Below are 26,609 nucleotides of genomic sequence, written 5' to 3' on the forward strand. Positions count from 1 at the left end.
TCCTTGAAGATAAGACACACACAAGCCTTATATTATATGAACAGACAAAGGCATCTTGTAGAGAGTGCGTACGTGTCTATTCAAACACATAACAATTCATATAGCATGTTTAACCCTTCAATCCCCTCTTAGAATCATGATTGTTATATGACATGATTCTTAAGTGAGGCTCCTTTCTTGTTCCTCCAGTTCTTGAGATATTGGACATAATCGTCGGGTCCCTTACTATCAGAGGAGGTGACAGGACTGGTGGTTATATCATAGTACATCAGGGCCTTATCAATGCCTTTGGAGGTAAGTTTCTTTCCACAGGGAATTACACAATAAACTATAATGCCTAAAAGAATTAAAGTTACAAGTATGAATATGCTTATTTGCACAAGAGCCTGTTTCCAATTTTCAAACCACCCAAAATATTGGCTCCATGGGTTATCAATACCTGAATTTTTCTTGAGTTCTATGGATAAGGTTTCTAACTTGTTTATGGCTAAAGTAACCTTACCATTGGGACCAGTGTTGTCAGGAATATATGTACAACAGCCTTCCACCTTACTAATGTAAACACATGTACCGCCTTTTTCTGCTAGAATCATGTCAAGGGCCATTCTATTTTGAAATGTCATTTGGGAAGTGGCTTCTAGCTGTTCAGCTATACCTTTAAGAGCATCTTTGGTATCATTAACAAATCTTTGTTGATTATAATATATATAATTAATCCAGGCTACGTTTTTATTTACAGTTACTATAGGGAACAATGACTCAAAACCCGCAGCCACCTCATCTCTAGCTTTGAACTCATTTGGAACACCTCTTGGGACCCCTATAGCATCAATGTACACGTGGGGGTCAAAGCTACCTCCTGGGAGTGCTCTTTTCTTTCGATTAGCAGGAGTATTAGAGGGAGGATTGGGGTCATCGGTGATCATTAGGAGTGGCATTATGACTTTGGCCAGGGCACACTCACCATACCATGGTGTGTCTAATTTAGTTCTAAGCTTCATATCCCCACATATATAATAAATGTCGCCTAGTGATCTAGTTTGGTTAACTAAAACAGTTGTTCTTTTATTTGCACAATACCCTGGTGGGAAGGTTTTTAAATTTCTCCCTGGGGTGATGTTAGATGTATAACAGGTATAGTTTCCAGGATATATGGTTATGGTGCTTCCTGGGTTGGGATTTTTTGACAATATGGGATATTCCCTTTTCCACATTTCGCACTGACTGTCATTTGTTTTGGTGTCATTAAAAAGGCTGAAAAAACAATTTTCCTGTTCTAGGGGTATATTAAGGGGCACTGTACCTAGGTGGGGCCTAGATTTGCCACAGACATAACAGTTGCTTTTATTGTGTTTGTTAGCACTATACTTCATCCATTCCAACCAAAAATTAATGTCAGAGAAACCAGTTTCAATAGCTAGGGTGTCTTCAAAGGTAGGGTTAGTAATAGCCACCATATCTTTAGAAGTGGCAATATGGGGCTTTAAAGGTTTGTTTTGGGGAGCAATTTTAGGCTGGTATTTTGGGTTTTTGTACATATCCCATAAATAAAACCTTTGTCTTGCACTATAGTACCCTGCTTGCCACCATATACCAAGTACATAAGTCTCATTGTCGCTTCTGCTAGGGTTCACTATGTTTAGTCTAAACCTGTATGAATTTGGGCCTTCATCCATCTTATGAATGGATAGTCTAGAAAGTAGGGGTACTCCATATTTGCTCCATCTATTTTTTGCAAATGATGGGCCATATTTCCAATCTGCTCCTGTATTCCACCCCACAGATTCCCAGTAATCACAGTTGGATCCATGATAGGATATTTCCATCCACCATTCATCAGTGACACAAATGTACATTGTCTCAGACATTCCTGATTTCCTCCTTTGTTGTATATAATATTTGTCATCAGCAATTTTGGGGAACATAAAATAGTCAAGGATATATGTGGCTACGTGTGTGTTAGAGGAATTGTACCACAAGGTGGGGACCCCATCCGTTTGTGTGATGCTGACTTCACATATTGTGAGGTGAATGAGGGCCAGTAGGGCTATCGAGATAGTCCCCAGGATAGAGATAGGGGGCAGGTTCTTCATCGTTTTCTGTTCTTCTGTCTTCGCTAGGTGGGAGGTCAGGGCTGTCTGCCCCGGTTCGTACCTCACTGGAATCACTTGCTTCCCTCTCTAGGTCTGGTCTAGGAACCTTTTTTACTCGGGATGCATGGATCCAGGTAGGACTTTCCTCTGTCAGGACTGCTGTTCGGGTAGCTGCTACGACCTCTGTCTCTGGACCATAGGTGAAGTCTCCTGGGCTCTTGTTCCTGGGGAGCACCTTCACCACGACTCTGTCTCCGACTTTAAAGGGGTGTGTAGGTTCCTGTGGATTCAAAGGGTTTTTACAAACAACCTCATGTTCAATTTCATTCAGTTTTGTTATCAGGGACCTGACATACTCTTCTCTGATGAGTTCTAGATCTCCTTCCTGTATTACTAGTGGTTTCTTAGCCCAGGGTGTAGGAAAAGGCCTACCCATTAGTATTTCAAATGGGGAGTAACCCAGAGTCTTTTGTGGGGTCATTCTGATCTCTGCTAGGATAATAGGAAGGACCTTCTTCCATTTATGGAAGGTACCCCCTGTGGCCTTCCTAAGCTTGTCTTTGAGGGTCCTATTCATGCGTTCTACGACCCCTGAACTCTGCGGATGGTACGGGATGTGGAACTTCCATTCCACCTGTAGGGTTTTTACCAGAGCCTGTGTAATTTTTGCTGTAAAGGCGGAGCCTTTATCACTATTGATTTGCAATGGGCACCCCCATCTGGGGATGATTTCCTGAGTTAGGATCCTAGCAACTGTCTTTGCATCCTCAGATTTAGTGGGGAATACCTCTGGCCATCGAGAGAACATGTCTACAATGACCAGGGCATACTCCTGTTTACCAGTACCTGGGATATGGGTGAAGTCAATTTGCAGGTGTGTAAAGGGTGTGGTGGGGTATTCAAGATGCTGATGTTTTGCCTTGTCAGGGTTGTTGGGGTTGTTTCGCAGACAAGTGATGCATCTACTGACATACTGATCTACTAATGACTTGGCATCCGTGACATAGAAATCATTACGTAAGAGTAAGGTAGTTGTTGCCTTACTGTGGTGTCCTATGCCATGGTAGTGGGCAATAAACAAGGGTGCACTGGACTGGGGTATACAAGGTTTCCCCTCTTTGCAGATTAATCCTGTTTTAGGATTCTTCTGCAAAACTGGGTAAGTCCAGTCAGCTAGGTCGGCATTGGAGGCTGAGGCCTGTAACTGGGTGATCAGGTAATGGTTGTCGAGAGCTGGGGGGGTCATGATGGACATGTGGGCCTGAGTGATGGGCTGTGAGGCCGCATGTTTGGCAGCAGAGTCAGCAAGAGCATTTCCAAGGGAGATTGCATCCTTCCCCCCCATGTGTGCCCTGCAATGGAGGATTGCAATGTCAGAGGGCAGGGTTATGGCATGCAGAAGGTCAGAGATGAGTTGGGCATGTGATATGCCTTTTCCATCAGCTCCAAGGAAACCACGGCATCGCCAAATGACCCCATGGTCATGCACGACGCCGTGCGCGTATTTGGAGTCAGTGTAGATGGTGACTGGTTTATTCTGGTAAAGGTGACAAGCCCTTGTGAGAGCAATGAGCTCTGCAGCCTGTGCTGACTGGTAAGGAATGGGCTGTGCTTCCAGAATAATGTCAGGGAGAGTGACAATAGCATAACCCGCTTGGTACGTGGTGTCATTGGGTCTGCTACAGGAACCATCTACAAAAATGACATCCGCGTCGGGGACAGGGACAGGGGACATGTCCAGTCTGGGGGATGTTTCTGACTCAATGGAAGCTGAGCAGTCATGGGGTTCAGGAGGGTGGTCTTCAGGACCTTTGAGCCCCAGTAGAGCGTTGAGAATGGGTGCAGGACCTGAAGAGTTGGTGGCATACTTAATGGTGAGTGAGGGGTTGTTCAAAAGGAGAACCTCATATCCACTGAGGCGCTGAGCTGACATGTGTTGTGTGTGTAACCCTTTTAAAATGGTTAGAACATCATGAGTGGTGTGAAGTATTGTTGTGTGGCCTAGGGTGAGTGTGGTGGCCATTTCAGTTACCATTGCACAGGCTGCAAGTGCCCTGAGGCAAGCAGGCATACCTTGCACTGTGACAGGCATTACTTTGGAAAAAAATGCCACTGGGCGCAACTTTCCTCCATGAAACTGTGTGAGCACCCCCGCCATGGTTTTACAATTGTCCCTTGCAAACAAATGAAAAGGTAGTACATAGTTGGGGAGGCCAAGTGCCGGACTTTTCATTAACATACACTTTAAGCTTTCATATGCAGTTAACATTTCTTGTGACCATTGTACAATATTAGGTTTGTCTTTCAGTGTGGCTTGTCTCAAAATGTTATCATAATAGGAACAATCAGATATCCACTGTCTGCAGTAATTTACCATACCCAGAAAAGACAGCAGTTCCTTCTGGGTAGTTGGGGTGACCAGGCCCAATACAGACTGAATGCGCTGTGGACTGACTTTCCTTTCCCCCTGAGTGAGCACAAAACCTAAGTAATCCACATGCTTCTTACACCATTGCATTTTTGTTTTGGACACCTTGTGTCCACATTCACAAAGCCAGTTTAACAGTGATATACCATCCTCCCGGCAGGCCTCCTCAGTTTGACTACAGAGCAGCAAATCATCTGCATACTGTAGCAGGACTGAACCATGGTGAGGTTGCCAGGGCCCCAATGTGGCCTGGAGTACAATGCTATACACAACAGGTGCGTCAATGTAGCCCTGGGGTAAACGACACCAGGTGAGTTGCTTGCCCTCAAAAGAAAAGGCAAAAAGTAGCTGTGTCTGTGCATCCACAGGTATGCTAAAAAAATGCATTTTTTAAATCAATTACCGAAAAGAATGCAGCATCTGCAGGGATAGCTGAAATGAGTGAGTTAATGTCAGGTACAATGGGTGCTATAGGCACAATGAGTTGGTTAATTGCCCTAAGGTCTTGTACAAACCTTACACTGCCATCTGATTTAGCAACTGGGTTGACTGGTGTGCAGTAAGGTGAAATTACGTGTCTGAGAATGCCTTGTTGGAGAAACTGTTGTATCATTGGTCTAAGACCTTCAACCTTCTCTTGTGACAAGGGGTATTGCTTTTGATAGACAGGTTGTGTGTCAGGTTTCAGGGTTGCTCTATATGGTGTACAAGGAATGAGGCCAGTGTCATAGGGACCCTCTGACCATAGAGCAGGGTTTACTTTGTCAAAATCAGGTGTAATGTCTGTTGCTTCCCACACCGGTAGGTGTGGGGACTCAACCTCCAGGCCACTGCCAGTGGGTGAAGGGAGAATGGAGATTTCGAGCCTGCTAAGAAGATCCCTTCCCAGAAGATTAATTGGACATTCAGGTATTACAGTGAAATTGTGTTTACCCATATATGTGCCTCCCGTGGTTCTGACACTAAGGGCATCTGTCAGGTAAGCATCTGTGGGTATCCCATTAATTCCCATTGAAGGAGCAGTCTTTTCCAAGTGACCGTCGTACAGGTCAGCACACAAAACACTAGTAGTTGCCCCGCTATCCACCAGGAAAGGGATTGCTCTCTTTCCTATAATCAAGGTTAGTAGCGGTGGGTCCTTCCAGTGTCTGGTGAGTTGGGCAAAGGCTGGGATACCCTCCTCCGGGCCCCGTCAGTGGGAGGGGTCCTGCCAATCAACCCGGAATCGGACATGATCCCGAAAGGGGTTGTTGTGTGATTGTCGGGGATGATCCCGGGAGGGAGCCGGAGCTTGGGGCTGTCGGTGGTTTTGTGAGGGACAAGGGCAATCCCTTGCCCAGTGATCGTCCCTTCCACAGTTGAAGCAGGAGGTTTGTTTCCTGCTGGCAGAGTCAGGGGGGTGGGGTGGCTTGGCTTGTGGGTTTTGATATCGGGCTGGATTACGGGGTGGGCCAGTGGAGTGCTGCTGGCGTCTATCTCCCCGACCTCTCTGATTTTGGAAACTATGGGTTGGGACATTTTGTGAGGGTTTCTTTACATCAAAGCATCCTGCAGCTTCTTTTTCATATAAATGTTTTTCAAACTCCTTAATGTTGTCAGAGGTCCAAGATGAGACACTCTGTTTGACAGGGACCATGATAGACTGCAACAAGTTATTTACAAAGGTGGAAATAAGTAAATGGTCTGTTTCTACAAGGGTGAGACCTGCATCTTCAGACCAGCACTTTTTAAACCTCTTCCAAAACTCAGTGACAGTTTCAGTAGGTTTTTGCTTGCATGCTACAGCAATGGGAAGGGAGGCACGGGTCTTAAAGATTTCTTTCATGTGTTCTCCAATTTCCTTCCACATTTGCTTTACACCTTCCTCGGTATTGAGGGGGTAATTAGTGGCATTGTTTAGGACTGCAGGAGTGTTGATAGAGGGAATCTTTTTCCAATCCCACCCGTTGTAGTGGTCTATAACCCCGTCTACAATTAACCTCATATCCTCTTGAGTATAGCTGCGCCCCGTGCAAGCCTTTTTCAAGTAGGCTATGCAACCATCGGGTGCAACAGTGGGTTTGGGACAGTTCTTAACAATTCTGTCTAAATCCTCTATCTCAATGGGTTTCTTTAACAATTGATCCCCTACTGTCATGAAGGGCAGGTGGGTGGCGACACCGAGGAAACCAGTGCCGGATCGCGTTGTGGAGGGGGTGAGAGGGTTGTCAGTAGCAATAGTTAAGTCAGCGTTGCGGCGGGAGGCGGTTTGTCTGTTAGGAGTAGGGGCACTAGGGGCGGGGGTGGTTACGTCTATGTGGAGGGTACTGTCAGGGGGGGCTATTCCTCCTGAGCCTCCTGAGCCTCCTTCTCCTTCCCCTTCTCCCCCTCCCCTTTGCATCGGCATTCGTGACAAAGCAACTGCAGCTAAAAGATCTGTGTCTTTTAAGGAGGGGTATAGGGGACTGTAGGGCGGAGGAGAAGAGTTTTTTAGAAACTTGTTGCTTCTAAATTCCTCAGCTTTGTGTAGTCGGGAAGTTACAGATTTTATTCTACGCTGTTTCTGCTTGATATTTTTGTCATACCAATGAGGTGCTATCGTGAGCCATTGCTCTCCTCCAGCACGCATATATGTCATGTCCCATTGTGGGTCATGATCATACCACGGCCAGGCTTCCTTGTCTCCCAGACAAAGCCCTTTGATCATGTCCATATAAAATGGATAATTAATACCATCACGGGGAAATGGGCTGGGGCTGCCAACTTTCTCTGTCCACCCCGCTAAGTTATCTACCCAAGGGTTAACTAAATAATAATCTGTGGTGGAGTTACGGGCAACATACTCCTTACATGTCTCTCCTGGTAAAGGTGGAGGATAAATGACTGTCTTACTCTGACCCCCTCCCATGGTAAAGAATACAATCTACACCAGCTTTCTACGCAATTTCTACAACAACTTATAACAACTGTCTATGCAATATCACAACAAAAATGCAGTTTACAAAAAAACCTTCTATGCAATTTCACAACAAAAATACTTTCTATGCATGCATTAGCTAACACCAGTTAATTAGTCATTGACAATATCACAATATTATCTGTATAATGAGAACATGAAATCTTTTGACGGGTACGCTTACCATTCGTACAAGATGTCAGAAAAATACAGCGTTTTAAACAGGAAGCAAGAAAAGTGTTTGAGTAAAGGTATCTGGCAGACGAAAACTTACCAGCCGTCTGAACCAAATATAAGAACTTATCTCACTACAAACATACAAGAATATATTGGCGATCAAATCGGGGTATTCTCTACGTTACGTATTTTTTTTTTTAAGTATCCCAGATACTAACGTCTTTGGAGAATTGCGCTTGGACGCCTGGTCCTTTCTCAGACGTATCTTTAAGTCCCAGACATTAAAGATTCTATGGTATCCCTGATACCTGTTTTATGCTTTTACATAAAACTTCGTAATATTAAGTCCCGGACTTAAATATTACCTTGTCACGTGTTCCCGGAACACTGACACGGATTCAGCTTCAGTGTATGACCGCAATCCTGTATGGCAAAGACAGACAATAAATTCTCTATTTTTACCATTCAGGGACGATCACTGAATTCCGGACATAGCCCCCAGCTGAAAGGAATCCAGCCTCTTCTCTTACCCCTCGATGTGATGGCCACTGACGTCAGTGAGAGCAATCCTTAACGTTACAGATAATACACGACACCATGTAGTTAAGAATCACTCTGTTTATTTAATAAATTACAGCGTACTATATAGAAAAGAAACATGGGTGTATACAATATGTGCAAGCATATGATTGGATAAATAGAAGTAGCATACGACATTACATGCAGGATATTTTAGTAACACACAGAAGTAACAGTTTTGATCTAGTATGTAATTGTCCTTGAAGATAAGACACACACAAGCCTTATATTATATGAACAGACAAAGGCATCTTGTAGAGAGTGCGTACGTGTCTATTCAAACACATAACAATTCATATAGCATGTTTAACCCTTCAATGACTCAGCTGCCATGTGGAATGACACAGTAAGTCCTGTCCTATGCCACAGCCCACATTTGTCATTGTACAATTAAACTATTTTTCTAAAAATTAACATAACTTCTCCCGAGCTGTGCAGTCTTTTTATTTTTAGTTTTTATCAATTTATTAGAAATTATATGCTCCAAATGTTAAATATAACCAAGATATGGCGATAGTTATTTTTGTGAATATATTGCAAATTGTGAATTTAACAAACATAAGTTATTTGCCTAGACATGTCTGGACATGTATATATGTATATATTATATATTAACTGTGTATATGACTTGCCTGATCATGTATAAATTAAAAAATTACAAATAGATAGAAAAAATATATAATATGGTTCACACACATAATATATTCAACAAGTATTGTACAACTATATATAGACCACTGTCAGAGAAAATGTAATACATTATACCAGCATATTATTTAATATGTGTCATATCAAAGTGTCAATTTTGCACAAAGGCACTGGGGACGTCGTGTGGGCTAGCTCTTATCTTAAACAGCAAGTCTCACTCTCCCCTATCACCAATGACTTGTTAAAAAGAAGAAAAAAAGCTATTTTAAAACACAAAATGCTGATTTGGTGAATGTAAGAAAAAAACACTTGGCCCTCATTCCGAGTCGTTCGCTCGTTCTTTTTTTTCGCATCGCAGTGAAAATCAGCTTAGAGCGCATGCGCAATGTTCGCACTGCGACTGCGCTAAGTAATTCTGCTATGAAGAAAGGATTTTTACTCACGGCTTTTTGTTCGCACCGGCGAACGTAGTGTGATTGACAGGAAATGGGTGTTACTGGGCGGAAACACGGCGTTTTATGGGCGTGTGGCTGAAAACGCTACCGTTTCCGGAAAAAACGCAGGAGTGGCCGGAGAAACGGGGGAGAGTCTGGGCGAACGCTGGGAGTGTTTGTGACGTCAAACCAGGAACGACAAGCACTGAACTGATCGCACAGGCAGAGTAAGTCTGGAGCTACTCTAAAACTGCTAAGTTTTTTTTGTTCGCAATATTGCGTAAACTTCGTTCGCACTTTTAAGATGCTAAGATACACTCCCAGTAGGCGTAGACTAAGCGTGTGTAACTCTGCTAAATTCGCCTTGCGACCGATCAACTCGGAATGAGGGCCCTTATTTTAAACAGACAATTTACAAATAGCTGACCTAATTGATCTCTACATATAATATTATTAACACCAAATGCAAGGAGGTCATGTGGCCTAGCTCTTATCTTAAACAGCAAGTCTCACTGTCCCCATCACCAATGACTTGTTAAAAAGAAAAAAAAAGCCATTTTAAAACACAAAATGCTGTGTCTTGTAAGAGACTTTTGTGATCGCCCTATGACTTATGAAAAAAACTGATATCAAATTATATCAAAGGATGACATTTATATTCAATTTATATTAAAAATGGGCGTAAAACAGGGAGTGTCGGGGGGGTGTTATGGGTGGTGTTGGGGTGAGGTCTGGGTGGAGAGTGGGTGGAGAGTAGGCGGACACTGGGTGGAGAGTAGGCGTGGCACCTGCCACTTTTGTATGACAGAAAAGTGTGCTATTACTACTTATATAGTAGGAGGACAGTGCAGAATTTTGCTGACCACCAGTATATAATATATAGCAGTATGGTACAGTAGGCCACTGCTATTGATATATTACTGGCATATAATTCCACACATTAAAAAATGGAGAACAAAAATGTGGAGGGTAAAATAGGGAAAGATCAAGATCCACTTCCACCTCGTGCTGAAGCTGCTGCCACTAGTCATGGCCGAGACGATGACATGCCATCAACGTCGTCTGCCAAGGCCGATGCCCAATGTCATAGTAGAGAGCATGTAAAATCCAAAAAACAAAAGTTCATTAAAATTACCCAAAAATCAAAATTAAAAGCGTCTGATGAGAAGCGTAAACTTGCCAATATGCCATTTACGACACGGAGTGGCAAGGAACGGCTGAGGCCCTGGCCTATGTTCATGGCTAGTGGTTCAGATTCACATGAGGATAGAAGCACTCATCCTCTCGCTAGAAAACTGCAGTGCCACTCCTAGATGGGCCAGGTGTTTGTGTCGGCCACTTGGGTCGCTTAGCTTAGTCATCCAGCGACCTTGGTGCAAATTTTAGGACTAAAAATAATGGTGTGAGGTGTTCAGAATAGACTGGAAATTAGTGGAAATTATGGTTATTGAGGTTAATAATATTATGGGATCAAAATGACCCCCAAATTCTATGATTTAAGCTGTTTTTGAGGGTTTTTCGTAAAAAAAAAACCCCCACCCGAATCCAAAACACACCCGAATCCGACAAAAAAATTTCAGGGAGGTTTTGCCAAAATGCGTCCGAATCAAAAACACGACCGCAGAACAGAATCTAAAACCAAAACCCGAAAAATGTCCTATGCACATCACTTGTTATAGAGGAAGCCAGTCCAGGCTGACTTGGGCTGGTGATGGTTGAGGATTAAGGGAGGGGTTATTCTTTCCATATCTAATTGTTTATTCATTTTTAAATTTAAATGGTTTCAGTCCATTCAAACTGCACTTAGGTCCAGGAAGAGTCATTTTCCAGGAACCATCAAAATTGATGAGGTTCTATCATGCCTTCATGTTGCTCTTTAGAGGAGCAGAACACATCTAGGCATACTTCCATAATCATGTAAAATCTTCAAACACACACAAAACTCATGAGATAAAAAGATACCTAATGTTCCCTCACTCTCATAATGTATTTAATAGAGATGAGCGCCTGAAATTTTTCGGGTTTTGTGTTTTGGTTTTGTGTTCGGTTCCGCGGCCGTGTTTTGGGTTCGAACGCGTTTTGGCAAAACCTCACCGAATTTTTTTTGTCGGATTCGGGTGTGTTTTGGATTCGGGTGTTTTTTTCAAAAAACACTAAAAAACAGCTTAAATCATAGAATTTGGGGGTCATTTTGATCCCAAAGTATTATTAACCTCAAAAACCATAATTTACACTCATTTTCAGTCTATTCTGAATACCTCACACCTCACAATATTATTTTTAGTCCTAAAATTTGCACCGAGGTCGCTGTGTGAGTAAGATAAGCGACCCTAGTGGCCGACACAAACACCGGGCCCATCTAGGAGTGGCACTGCAGTGTCACGCAGGATGTCCCTTCCAAAAAACCCTCCCCAAACAGCACATGACGCAAAGAAAAAAAGAGGCGCAATGAGGTAGCTGTGTGAGTAAGATTAGCGACCCTAGTGGCAGACACAAACACCGGGCCCATCTAGGAGTGGCACTGCAGTGTCACGCAGGATGGCCCTTCCAAAAAACCCTCCCCAAACAGCACATGACGCAAAGAAAAAAAAGAGGCGCAATGAGGTAGCTGTGTGAGTAAGATTAGCGACCCTAGTGGCCGACACAAACACCGGGCCCATCTAGGAGTGGCACTGCAGTGTCACGCAGGATGTCCCTTCCAAAAAACCCTCCCCAATCAGCACATGATGCAAAGAAAAAGAAAAGAAAAAAGAGGTGCAAGATGGAATTGTCCTTGGGCCCTCCCACCCACCCTTATGTTGTATAAACAAAACAGGACATGCACACTTTAACCAACCCATCATTTCAGTGACAGGGTCTGCCACACGACTGTGACTGATATGACGGGTTGGTTTGGACCCCCCCCAAAAAAGAAGCAATTAATCTCTCCTTGCACAAACTGGCTCTACAGAGGCAAGATGTCCACCTCATCATCACCCTCCGATATATCACCGTGTACATCCCCCTCCTCACAGATTATCAATTCGTCCCCACTGGAATCCACCATCTCAGCTCCCTGTGTACTTTGTGGAGGCAATTGCTGCTGGTCAATGTCTCCGCGGAGGAATTGATTATAATTCATTTTAATGAACATCATCTTCTCCACATTTTCTGGATGTAACCTCGTACGCCGATTGCTGACAAGGTGAGCGGCGGCACTAAACACTCTTTCGGAGTACACACTTGTGGGAGGGCAACTTAGGTAGAATAAAGCCAGTTTGTGCAAGGGCCTCCAAATTGCCTCTTTTTCCTGCCAGTATAAGTACGGACTGTGTGACGTGCCTACTTGGATGCGGTCACTCGTATAATCCTCCACCATTCTATCAATGTTGAGAGAATCATATGCAGTGACAGTAGACGACATGTCCGTAATCGTTGTCAGGTCCTTCAGTCCGGACCAGATGTCAGCATCAGCAGTCGCTCCAGACTGCCCTGCATCACCGCCAGCGGGTGGGCTCGGAATTCTGAGCCTTTTCCTCGCACCCCCAGTTGCGGGAGAATGTGAAGGAGGAGATGTTGACAGGTCGCGTTCCGCTTGACTTGACAATTTTGTCACCAGCAGGTCTTTCAACCCCAGCTGACTTGTGTCTGCCGGAAAGAGAGATCCAAGGTAGGCTTTAAATCTAGGATCGAGCACGGTGGCCAAAATGTAGTGCTCTGATTTCAACAGATTGACCACCCGTGAATCCTTGTTAAGCGAATTAAGGGCTCCATCCACAAGTCCCACATGCCTAGCGGAATCGCTCCGTGTTAGCTCCTCCTTCAATGTCTCCAGCTTCTTCTGCAAAAGCCTGATGAGGGGAATGACCTGACTCAGGCTGGCAGTGTCTGAACTGACTTCACGTGTGGCAAGTTCAAAGGGCATCAGAACCTTGCACAACGTTGAAATCATTCTCCACTGCGCCTGAGACAGGTGCATTCCACCTACTATATCGTGCTCAATTGTATAGGCTTGAATGGCCTTTTGCTGCTCCTCCAACCTCTGAAGCATATAGAGGGTTGAATTCCACCTCGTTACCACTTCTTGCTTCAGATGATGGCAGGGCAGGTTCAGTAGTTTTTGGTGGTGCTCCAGTCTTCTGTACGTGGTGCCTGTACGCCGAAAGTGTCCCGCAATTCTTCTGGCCACCGACAGCATCTCTTGCACGCCCCTGTCGTTTTTTAAAAAATTCTGCACCACCAAATTCAAGGTATGTGCAAAACATGGGACGTGCTGGAATTTGCCCATATTTAATGCACACACAATATTGCTGGCGTTGTCCGATGCCACAAATCCACAGGAGAGTCCAATTGGGGTATGCCATTCCGCGATGATCTTCCTCAGTTGCCGTAAGAGGTTTTCAGCTGTGTGCGTATTCTGGAAACCGGTGATACAAAGCGTAGCCTGCCTAGGAAAGAGTTGGCGTTTGCGAGATGCTGCTACTGGTGCCGCCGCTGCTGTTCTTGCGGCGGGAGTCCATACATCTACCCAGTGGGCTGTCACAGTCATATAGTCCTGACCCTGCCCTGCTCCACTTGTCCACATGTCCGTGGTTAAGTGGACATTGGGTACAGCTGCATTTTTTAGGACACTGGTGACTTTTTTTCTGAGGTCTGTGTACATTTTCGGTATCGCCTGCCTAGAGAAATGGAACCTAGATGGTATTTGGTACCGGGGACACAGTACCTCCAACAAGTCTCTAGTTGGCTCTGCAGTAATGATGGATACCGGAACCACGTTTCTCACCACCCAGGATGTCAAGGCCTCAGTTATCCGCTTTGCAGTAGGATGACTGCTGTGATATTTCATCTTCCTCGCAAAGGACTGTTGGACAGTCAATTGCTTGGTGGAAGTAGTAAAAGTGGTCTTACGACTTCCCCTCTGGGATGACCATCGACTCCCAGCAGCAACAACAGCAGCGCCAGCAGCAGTAGGCGTTACACGCAAGGATGCATCGGAGGAATCCCAGGCAGGAGAGGACTCGTCAGAATTGCCAGTGACATGGCCTGCAGGACTATTGGCATTCCTGGGGAAGGAGGAAGTTGACACTGAGGGAGTTGGTGGGGTGGTTTGCGTGAGCTTGGTTACAAGAGGAAGGGATTTACTGGTCAGTGGACTGCTTCCGCTGTCGGCCCAAGTTTTTGAACTTGTCACTGACTTATTATGAATGCGCTGCAGGTGACGTATAAGGGAGGATGTTCCGAGGTGGTTAACGTCCTTACCCCTACTAATTACAGCTTGACAAAGGGAACACACGGCTTGACACCTGTTGTCCGCATTTCTGGTGAAATACTTCCACACCGAAGAGCTGATTTTTTTGGTATTTTCACCAGGCATGTCATCGGCCATATTCCTACCACGGACAACAGGTGTCTCCCCGGGTGCCTGACTTAAACAAACCACCTCACCATCAGAATCCTCCTGGTCAATTTCCTCCCCAGCGCCAGCAACACCCATATCCTCCTCATCCTGGTGTACTTCAAGACTGACATCTTCAATCTGACTATCAGGAACTGGACTGCGGGTGCTCCTTCCATCACTTGCAGGGGGCGTGCAAATGGTGGAAGGCGCATGCTCTTCACGTCCAGTGTTGGGAAGGTCAGGCATCGCAACCGACACAATTGGAGTCGGACTCTCCTTGTGGATTTGGGATTTCGAAGAACGCACAGTTCTTTGCGGTGCTACTGCTTTTGCCAGCTTTAGTCTTTTCATTTTTCTAGCGAGAGGCTGAGTGCTTCCATCCTCATGTGAAGCTGAACCACTAGCCATGAACATAGGCCAGGGCCTCAGCCGTTCCTTGCCACTCCGTGTGGTAAATGGCATATTGGCAAGTTTACGCTTCTCCTCCGACAATTTTATTTTAGGTTTTGGAGTCCTTTTTTTACTGATATTTGGTGTTTTGGATTTGACATGCTCTGTACTATGACATTGGGCATCGGCCTTGGCAGACGACGTTGCTGGCATTTCATCGTCTCGGCCATGACTAGTGGCAGCAGCTTCAGCACGAGGTGGAAGTGGATCTTGATCTTTCCCTAATTTTGGAACCTCAACATTTTTGTTCTCCATATTTTAATAGGCACAACTAAAAGGCACCTCAGGTAAACAATGGAGATGGATGGATTGGATACTAGTATACAATTATGGACGGGCTGCCGAGTGCCGACACAGAGGTAGCCACAGCCGTGAACTACCGCACTGTACTGTGTCTGCTGCTAATATATAGACTGGTTGATAAAGAGATAGTATACTCGTAACTAGTATGTATGTATAAAGAAAGAAAAAAAAACCACGGTTAGGTGGTATATACAATTATGGACGGGCTGCCGAGTGCCGACACAGAGGTAGCCACAGCCGTGAACTACCGCACTGTACTGTGTCTGCTGCTAATATATAGACTGGTTGATAAAGAGATAGTATACTCGTAACTAGTATGTATGTATAAAGAAAGAAAAAAAAACCACGGTTAGGTGGTATATACAATTATGGACGGGCTGCCGAGTGCCGACACAGAGGTAGCCACAGCCGTGAACTACCGCACTGTACTGTGTCTGCTGCTAATATATAGACTGGTTGATAAAGAGATAGTATACTCGTAACTAGTATGTATGTATAAAGAAAGAAAAAAAAACCACGGTTAGGTGGTATATACAATTATGGACGGGCTGCCGAGTGCCGACACAGAGGTAGCCACAGCCGTGAACTACCGCACTGTACTGTGTCTGCTGCTAATATATAGACTGGTTGATAAAGAGATAGTATACTCGTAACTAGTATGTATGTATAAAGAAAGAAAAAAAAACCACGGTTAGGTGGTATATACAATTATGGACGGGCTGCCGAGTGCCGACACAGAGGTAGCCACAGCCGTGAACTACCGCACTGTACTGTGTCTGCTGCTAATATATAGACTGGTTGATAAAGAGATAGTATACTCGTAACTAGTATGTATGTATAAAGAAAGAAAAAAAAACCACGGTTAGGTGGTATATACAATTATGGACGGGCTGCCGAGTGCCGACACAGAGGTAGCCACAGCCGTGAACTACCGCACTGTACTGTGTCTGCTGCTAATATATAGACTGGTTGATAAAGAGATAGTATACTCGTAACTAGTATGTATGTATGTATAAAGAAAGAAAAAAAAACCACGGTTAGGTGGTATATACAATTATGGACGGGCTGCCGAGTGCCGACACAGAGGTAGCCACAGCCGTGAACTACCGCACTGTACTGTGTCTGCTGCTAATATATAGACTGGTTGATAAAGAGATAGTATACTCGTAACTAGTATGTATGTATAAAGAAAGAAAAAAAAACCACGGTTAGGTGGTATATACAATTATGGACGGGCTGCCGAGTGCCGACACAGGGGTAGCCACAGCCGTGAACTACCGCACTGTACTGTGTCTGCTGCTAATATATAGACTGGTTGATAAAGAGATAGTATACTCGTAACTAGTATGTATGTATAAAGAAAGAAAAAAAAACCACGGTTAGGTGGTATATACAATTATGGACGGGCTGCCGAGTGCCGACACAGAGGTAGCCACAGCCGTGAACTACCGCACTGTACTGTATCAACCAGTCTATATTAGCAGCAGACACAGTACAGTGCGGTAGTTCACGGCTGTGGCTACCTCTGTGTCGGCACTCGGCAGCCCGTCCATAATTGTATATACCACCTAACCGTGGTTTTTTTTTCTTTCTTTATAGTCATACTAGTTACGAGTATACTATCTCTTTATCAACCAGTCTATATTAGCAGCAGACAAAGAGATAGTATACTCGTAACTAGTATGACTATAAAGAAAGAAAAAAAAACCACGGTTAGGTGGTATATACAATTATGGACGGGCTGCCGAGTGCCGACACAGAGGTAGCCACAGCCGTGAACTACCGCACTGTACTGTGTCTGCTGCTAATATAGACTGGTTGATAAAGAGATAGTATACTACTAATATTATATATACTGGTGGTCAGGTCACTGGTCACTAGTCACACTGGCAGTGGCACTCCTGCAGCAAAAGTGTGCACTGTTTAATTTTAATACAATATTATGTACTCCTGGCTCCTGCTATAACCTATAACTGGCACTGCAGTGCTCCCCAGTCTCCCCCACAATTATAAGCTGTGTGAGCTGAGCACAGTCAGATATATATATACATTGATGCAGCACACTGGGCTGAGCAGTGCACACAGATATGGTATGTGACTGAGTCACTGTGTGTATCGTTTTTTTCAGGCAGAGAACGGATATATTAAATAAAACAAACAACTGCACTGTCTGGTGGTCACTGTGGTCGTCAGTCACTAAACTCTGCACTCTCTTCTACAGTATCACAGCCTCAGGTCAATCTCTCTCTCTCTCTCTCAACCCTAATCTAAATGGAGAGGACGCCAGCCACGTCCTCTCCCTATCAATCTCAATGCACGTGTGAAAATGGCGGCGACGCGCGGCTCCTTATATAGAATCCGAGTCTCGCGATAGAATCCGAGCCTCGCGAGAATCCGACAGCGTCATGATGACGTTCGGGCGCGCTCGGGTTAACCGAGCAAGGCGGGAAGATCCGAGTCGCTCGGACCCGTGAAAAAAAACATGAAGTTCGGGCGGGTTCGGATTCAGAGAAACCGAACCCGCTCATCTCTAGTATTTAAGCCATAAGTAGTGCTGAACCATGCAATAGTTTACAAGAAAACCAGACATTTACTCAACAATACTATTTATAAGGGGACAATACACAACTCTCCACATTCAGCTTGTACTTTAGCTATGGGATGTGGCTCCTGAGAAAGTAGAGCCTCAGGTGGGCTTAGTAAATGACCAAGTAGATGGGCCAGACAAAGGCAGAGGTCAGGAGTTACAAAGATTTATAGCCGAGTGATTCCTGCTAGGGTCAATACCAGGATGCCCAACACAATATAACAGGGTACAAGAACCAGAGTGGACTAGACACTTATACCTGGAACTATGGTATCCACGTGGCTAACTGAAGAGTGCCTGGCACAATGCCACAGGTACCAGCTGTACCTTCAGCTGGAAACCAATGTGCATCCTGAGGGCATGAGCAGGTGTCCTGTCCTTGGTAGCTATGCAGAAGCACCAGGAATAGACAGAGCATGCTGAGAAAGAATAGAGTGAGCACACATCCATTACAGCCAGGACCTCTTACCTCAGACTTAATGTTGATAAAGTAAACTTGTGCAGAACATTTAGTTACAAAAACAGATTCCAACTGGAGCTCTTGTACAAGGTGCATCAGAAGGTCATTGGTACGGCCTCATCTGGAAAACTGTGTCCAGTTCTAGAGGCCACATCTCCAGAAGGAGATGTGCGGCAGGCACTTTTCATGTTTTGTGTTTTGGTTTTGGTTCTAATTCCACTTTTGTGTTTTGGCTTTGGCTTGGTTTTGCCAAAACCACCCTTTCGTGTTTTGGTTTTGGATCTGGATGACAAAAAAAAAAAAAAAAAAAAGCTAAAATCACAGAATTTGGGGGTAGTTTTGCTCCTACGGTATTATCAGGGCCGGCGCTTCCATTAGGCAGCTTTAGGCAGCTGCCTATGGGCGGCGAGACTTGAGGTGGCGGCCTGATTCTCCCCTCCCCATACGAGGAGGACAGTGCTTTACTACTCCCAATGCTTGCTCAAGGGCCGTTCAATAGGAGCAGCTGAAAGGTGCGCCATCCTATAAGGGCAGAGTACGCCAGCCGCCGCTTTTACCAATGATTGCCGCTGACAGACAGCCGCCAGCAGCACCTTGGTGAGGGTCCGGCGCCACTGCCGTCACTGGCCGCCTGCTGTGACGCTTTGGGCTCCAGTGTGCCCTGCGGTGATTCGGCGCTGCTTCAATGCTGTTTTGCTTGCAGTCTTATCCCTCCCAATCCTGTGTTGAGTCCCGGGCCCGGACAAACAGGGGCCCGAATGGCAGCGGTGCTTAACTGTGGGTTAGTTGAAGTTTGAAGTTCTGGGCCACCAGCCTGCTGTAACTGGTACACCTGCAGGCAGCAGCAACCATAGAGAGACACTTGAGAAGAGCTTGCGTCATTGTTGGATTCCTCCTACCTAGTAAGTGGTGCAGGGTGGGCTGTTCCACTCTCGTGAATAACTCTGCCCCCTCATGCTATAGCTCCTTCTCCCCAGCAAGTACTTCCCCATGTGCTGGAGTCACTGATGGCGGCTTCTGGGTGCTATCCTATGTCCAGGGTTGGACTGGGGTAAGTTTTATTATTCCCCAGAGGGCATCACTCATTTCAGGCCCCGCCCCTTCCTGTGAGGGGGCGGGGCTTAATGGGCCACGATTGCACAGAATGGGGGGTAACTGGTAGAGATGAGCGCCGGAAATTTTTCGGGTTTTGTGTTTTGGTTTTGGGTTCGGTTCCGCGGCCGTGTTTTGGGTTCAACCGCGTTTTGGCAAAACCTCACCGAATTTTTTTTGTCGGATTCGGGTGTGTTTTGGATTCGGGTGTTTTTTTCAAAAAACACTAAAAAACAGCTTAAATCATAGAATTTGGGGGTCATTTTGATCCCAAAGTATTATTAACCTCAAAAACCATAATTTACACTCATTTTCAGTCTATTCTGAATACCTCACACCTCACTATATTATTTTTAGTCCTAAAATTTGCACCTAGGTCGCTGGATGACTAAGCTAAGCGACCCTAGTGGCCGGCACAAACACCGGGCCCATCTAGGAGTGTCACTGCAGTGTCACGCAGGATGTCCCTTCCAAAAAACCCTCCCCAAACAGCACATGACGCAAAGAAAAAAAGAGGCGCAATGAGGTAGCTGTGTGAGTAAGATAAGCGACCCTAGTGGCCGACACAAACACCGGGCCCATCTAGGAGTGTCACTGCAGTGTCACGCAGGATGTCCCTTCCAAAAAACCCTCCCCAAACAGCACATGACGCAAAGAAAAAAAGAGGCGCAATGAGGTAGCTGTGTGAGTAAGATAAGCGACCCTAGTGGCCGACACAAACACCGGGCCCATCTAGGAGTGGCACTGCAGTGTCACGCAGGATGTCCCTTCCAAAAAACCCTCCCCAAACAGCACATGACGCAAAGAAAAAAAGAGGCGCAATGAGGTAGCTGTGTGAGTAAGATAAGCGACCCTAGTGGCCGACACAAACACCGGGCCCATCTAGGAGTGGCACTGCAGTGTCACGCAGGATGTCCCTTCCAAAAAACCCTCCCCAAACAGCACATGACGCAAAGAAAAATTAAAGAAAAAAGAGGTGCAAGATGGAATTGTCCTTGGGCCCTCCCACCCACCCTTATGTTGTATAAACAGGACATGCACACTTTAACCAACCCATCATTTCAGTGACAGGGTCTGCCACACGACTGACTGAAATGACGGGTTGGTTTGGACCCCCACCAAAAAAGAAGCAATTAATCTCTCCTTGCACAAACTGGCTTTACAGAGGCAAGATGTCCACCTCATCATCATCCTCCGATATATCACCGTGTACATCCCCCCCCTCACAGATTATCAATTCGTCCCCACTGGAATCCACCATCTCAGCTCCCTGTGTACTTTGTGGAGGCAATTGCTGCTGGTCAATGTCTCCACGGAGGAATTGATTATAATTCATTTTAATGAACATCATCTTCTCCACATTTTCTGGATGTAACCTCGTACGCCGATTGCTGACAAGGTGAGCGGCGGCACTAAACACTCTTTCGGAGTACATACTTGTGGGAGGGCAACTTAGGTAGAATAAAGCCAGTTTGGGCAAGGGCCTCCAAATTGCCTCTTTTTCCTGCCAGTATAAGTACGGACTGTGTGACGTGCCTACTTGGATGCGGTCACTCATATAATCCTCCACCATTCTTTCAATGGTGAGAGAATCATATGCAGTGACAGTAGACGACATGTCCGTAATCGTTGTCAGGTCCTTCAGTCCGGACCAGATGTCAGCATCAGCAGTCGCTCCAGACTGCCCTGCATCACCGCCAGCGGGTGGGCTCGGAATTCTGAGCCTTTTCCTCGCACCCCCAGTTGCGGGAAAATGTGAAGGAGGAGATGTTGACAGGTCGCGTTCCGCTTGACTTGACAATTTTCTCACCAGCAGGTCTTTCAACCCCAGCAGACTTGTGTCTGCCGGAAAGAGAGATCCAAGGTAGGCTTTAAATCTAGGATCGAGCACGGTGGCCAAAATGTAGTGCTCTGATTTCAACAGATTGACCACCCGTGAATCCTTGTTAAGCGAATTAAGGGCTCCATCCACAAGTCCCACATGCCTAGCGGAATCGCTCCGTGTTAGCTCCTCCTTCAATGTCTCCAGCTTCTTCTGCAAAAGCCTGATGAGGGGAATGACCTGACTCAGGCTGGCAGTGTCTGAACTGACTTCACGTGTGGCAAGTTCAAAGGGCATCAGAACCTTGCACAACGTTGAAATCATTCTCCACTGCACTTGAGACAGGTGCATTCCACCTCCTATATCGTGCTCAATTGTATAGGCTTGAATGGCCTTTTGCTGCTCATCCAACCTCTGAAGCATATAGAGGGTTGAATTCCACCTCGTTACCACTTCTTGCTTCAGATGATGGCAGGGCAGGTTCAGTAGTTTTTGGTGGTGCTCCAGTCTTCTGTACGTGGTGCCTGTACGCCGAAAGTGTCCCGCAATTCTTCTGGCCACCGACAGCATCTCTTGCACGCCCCTGTCGTTTTTTAAAAAATTCTGCACCACCAAATTCAAGGTATGTGCAAAACATGGGACGTGCTGGAATTTGCCCATATTTAATGCACACACAATATTGCTGGCGTTGTCCGATGCCACAAATCCACAGGAGAGTCCAATTGGGGTAAGCCATTCCGCGATGATCTTCCTCAGTTGCCGTAAGAGGTTTTCAGCTGTGTGCGTATTCTGGAAAGCGGTGATACAAAGCGTAGCCTGCCTAGGAAAGAGTTGGCGTTTGCGAGATGCTGCTACTGGTGCCGCCGCTGCTGTTCTTGCGGCGGGAGTCCATACATCTACCCAGTGGGCTGTCACAGTCATATAGTCCTGACCCTGCCCTGCTCCACTTGTCCACATGTCCGTGGTTAAGTGGACATTGGGTACAACTGCATTTTTTAGGACACTGGTGAGTCTTTTTCTGACGTCCGTGTACATTCTCGGTATCGCCTGCCTAGAGAAGTGGAACCTAGATGGCATTTGGTAACGGGGGCACACTGCCTCAATAAATTGTCTAGTTCCCTGTGAACTAACAGCGGATACCGGACGCACGTCTAACACCAACATAGTTGTCAAGGCCTCAGTTATCCGCTTTGCAGCAGGATGACTGCTGTGATATTTCATCTTCCTCGCAAAGGATTGTTGGACAGTCAATTGCTTACTGGAAGTAGTACAAGTGGGCTTACGACTTCCCCTCTGGGATGACCATCGACTCCCAGCAGCAACAACAGCAGCGCCAGCAGCAGTAGGCGTTACACGCAAGGATGCATCGGAGGAATCCCAGGCAGGAGAGGACTCGTCAGAATTGCCAGTGACATGGCCTGCAGGACTATTGGCATTCCTGGGGAAGGAGGAAATTGACACTGAGGGAGTTGGTGGGGTGGTTTGCGTGAGCTTGGTTACAAGAGGAAGGGATTTACTGGTCAGTGGACTTCTTCCGCTGTCGCCCAAAGTTTTTGAACTTGTCACTGACTTATTATGAATGCGCTGCAGGTGACGTATAAGGGAGGATGTTCCGAGGTGGTTAACATCCTTACCCCTACTTATTACAGCTTGACAAAGGCAACACATGGCTTGACACCTGTTGTCCGCTTTTCTGTTGAAATACCTCCACACTGAAGAGCTGATTTTTTTGGTATTTTCACCAGGCATGTCAACGGCCATATTCCTCCCACGGACAACAGGTGTCTCCCCGGGTGCCTGACTTAAACAAACCACCTCACCATCAGAATCCTCCTGGTCAATTTCCTCCCCAGCGCCAGCAACACCCATATCCTCCTCATCCTGGTGTACTTCAACACTGACATCTTCAATCTGACTATCAGGAACTGGACTGCGGGTGCTCCTTCCAGCACTTGCAGGGGGCGTGCAAATGGTGGAAGGCGCATGCTCTTCACGTCCAGTGTTGGGAAGGTCAGGCATCGCAACCGACACAATTGGACTCTCCTTGTGGATTTGGGATTTCGAAGAACGCACAGTTCTTTGCGGTGCTTTTGCCAGCTTGAGTCTTTTCATTTTTCTAGCGAGAGGCTGAGTGCTTCCATCCTCATGTGAAGCTGAACCACTAGCCATGAACATAGGCCAGGGCCTCAGCCGTTCCTTGCCACTCCGTGTGGTAAATGGCATATTGGCAAGTTTACGCTTCTCCTCCGACAATTTTATTTTAGGTTTTGGAGTCCTTTTTTCTCTGATATTTGGTGTTTTGGATTTGACATGCTCTGTACTATGACATTGGGCATCGGCCTTGGCAGACGACGTTGCTGGCATTTCATCGTCTCGGCCATGACTAGTGGCAGCAGCTTCAGCACGAGGTGGAAGTGGATCTTGATCTTTCCCTAATTTTGGAACCACAACATTTTTGTTCTCCATATTTTAATAGGCACAACTAAAAGGCACCTCAGGTAAACAATGGAGATGGATGGATACTAGTATACTTATGGATGGACTGCCGAGTGCCGACACAGAGGTAGCTACAGCCGTGGACTACCGTACTGTACTGTGTCTGCTGCTAATATAGACTGGATGATAATGAGATGTAGTATGTATAAAGAAGAAAGAAAAAAAAAAACCACGGGTAGGTGGTATACAATTATGGATGGACTGCCGAGTGCCGACACAGAGGTAGCTACAGCCATGGACTACCGTACTGTACTGTGTCTGCTGCTAATATAGACTGGATGATAATGAGATGTAGTATGTATAAAGAAGAAAGAAAAAAAAAAACACGGGTAGGTGGTATACAATTATGGATGGACTGCCGAGTGCCGACACAGAGGTAGCTACAGCCGTGGACTACCGTACTGTACTGTGTCTGCTGCTAATATAGACTGGATGATAATGAGATGTAGTATGTATAAAGAAGAAAGAAAGAAAAAAAACACGGGTAGGTGGTATACAATTATGGATGGACTGCCGAGTGCCGACACAGAGGTAGCTACAGCCGTGGACTACCGTACTGTACTGTGTCTGCTGCTAATATAGACTGGTTGATAATGAGATGTAGTATGTATAAAGAAGAAAGAAAAAAAAAAACACAGGTAGGTGGTATACAATTATGGATGGACTGCCGAGTGCCGACACAGAGGTAGCTACAGCCGTGGACTACCGTACTGTACTGTGTCTGCTGCTAATATAGACTGGATGATAATGAGATGTAGTATGTATAAAGAAGAAAGAAAAAAAAAACCACGGGTAGGTGGTATACAATTATGGATGGACTGCCGAGTGCCGACACAGAGGTAGCTACAGCCGTGGACTACCGTACTGTACTGTGTCTGCTGCTAATATAGACTGGATGATAATGAGATGTAGTATGTATAAAGAAGAAAGAAAAAAAAAAAAAAACACGGGTAGGTGGTATACAATTATGGATGGACTGCCGAGTGCCGACACAGAGGTAGCTACAGCCGTGAACTACCGTACTGTGTCTGCTGCTAGTAGACTGGATGATAAATAATGATATAAAAAATATATATATATCACTACTGCAGCCGGACAGGTATATATTATATAATGACGGACCTGCTGGAGTGGACACTGTCTGTCAGCAGAATGAGTTTTTTAATTTTTATAGAATAAAAAAACACCACACAAGTCACACGACGAGTGTACTTTTTCAGGCAGACATTCAATCACAATATACTATACTGGTGGTCAGTGTGGTCAGGTCACTGGTCACAGTGGTCAGTGGTCAGTCACACTGGCAGTGGCACTCTGGCAGCAAAAGTGTGCACTGTTTAATATGTACTCCTGGCTCCTGCTATAACCTATAACTCCTCCCCAGTCTCCCCCACAATTAAGCTGTGTGAGCACAGTCAGATATTATACATAGATGATGCAGCACACTGGGCTGAGCACAGATATGGTATGTGAGTGTGACTGAGTCACTGTGTATCGTTTTTTTCAGGCAGAGAACAAGAACAGAACGGATTATTAAATAATATTAAATTATAAAACTGCACTGGTGGTCAGGTCACTGGTCATCAGTCACTAGTATAACTCCTCCTAAGCTCCAGTAAGTAAATGAAGTGTCTCACTCTCACTCTCCTATCTATTTTAATTTCTAAACGGAGAGGACGCCAGCCACGTCCTCTCCCTATCAATCTCAATGCACGTGTGAAAATGGCCGCGACGCGCGGCTCCTTATATAGAATCCGAGTCTCGCGATAGAATCCGAGCCTCGCGAGAATCCGACAGCGTGATGACGTTCGGGCGCGCTCGGGTTAACCGAGCAAGGCGGGAAGATCCGAGTCGCTCGGACCCGTGTAAAAAAACATGAAGTTCGGGCGGGTTCGGATTCAGAGAAACCGAACCCGCTCATCTCTAGTAACTGGAGACTACTACAAAACTGCCTCACTAAATAGCTTGTCTGTGGGTGTTAAGTGAAGATGTGCCCATCGTATCAGTGAGGTGGGAGGAGTCACACAATCCATGCAGCACAGATCCTAGCAAGCAGCACCATACAGGAGGAGGAAGAGGGAACCAGCCCAGGTGCCATTCCAGGTCTGTATTTAAACACTTTACTTGCCTCTGCTCCATACATGAAACTTTGCCTGCTACTCCCCCACCCCCATCACTCACTGTCTAAGCTCTCCCAACCATACCTGCATTGCAGCCATGTGTAAGACATAGCTCATTTTATGGCAGGGTGTGTAGTGCAATGTAGCATCCATGATGTAGTGAACACGGGGAGGTTGTATTTATCACCCAGGCTGTGGGTCATATCACATACATGGCAGCAGCACTAGCAGTGCCCTCTCCCTAATGGGTGTTTTGCATTGAGATCAATGGAGTGGTACTGCTGGGATGCGGTTAATATCCTAGCTGGCAGGATCCCGGCTGCTGAAATACCAACACCGGTATTCCAACACCTGTTAAAATCCCGACATCGGAATTCTGGCAGGGTTAGGATACCAACACCTAAACTTCGACAGCCAGGATTCCAACCGCTGTAAGTATAGCCGCCGGAGCTCTCATTAGTGCTGTTTTTTTTTCAGGTTTAGCCGACATAGGAGGGATGAGGGTTTGGCTGCAGGGGTGGAGGGGGGGGGGGGAGTTAAAAGTTAAGCTGTGGCCGGGGGGGTTAGAGTCCGGCACCAACGCGCGGGGGGGGGGGGGGCTTGAG

General features: G+C 45.9%; 1 long non-coding RNA gene across 1 annotated transcript; it reads right to left on the minus strand.

The window, feature by feature from the left end:
• Window positions 1–1,047: 1,047 nt before the first annotated feature.
• On the minus strand, window positions 1,048–8,056 carry LOC134931130 (uncharacterized). Its single transcript, XR_010178988.1, has 2 exons — window positions 7,999–8,056; window positions 1,048–2,373 (listed from the first exon to the last, which is right to left on the minus strand). It is a non-coding gene; the product is annotated as an uncharacterized LOC134931130 (long non-coding RNA).
• Window positions 8,057–26,609: the final 18,553 nt, after the last annotated feature.

Source organism: Pseudophryne corroboree, chromosome 1 (assembly GCF_028390025.1).
Source record: "Pseudophryne corroboree isolate aPseCor3 chromosome 1, aPseCor3.hap2, whole genome shotgun sequence".
NCBI classification, from domain to species: domain Eukaryota; kingdom Metazoa; phylum Chordata; class Amphibia; order Anura; family Myobatrachidae; genus Pseudophryne; species Pseudophryne corroboree.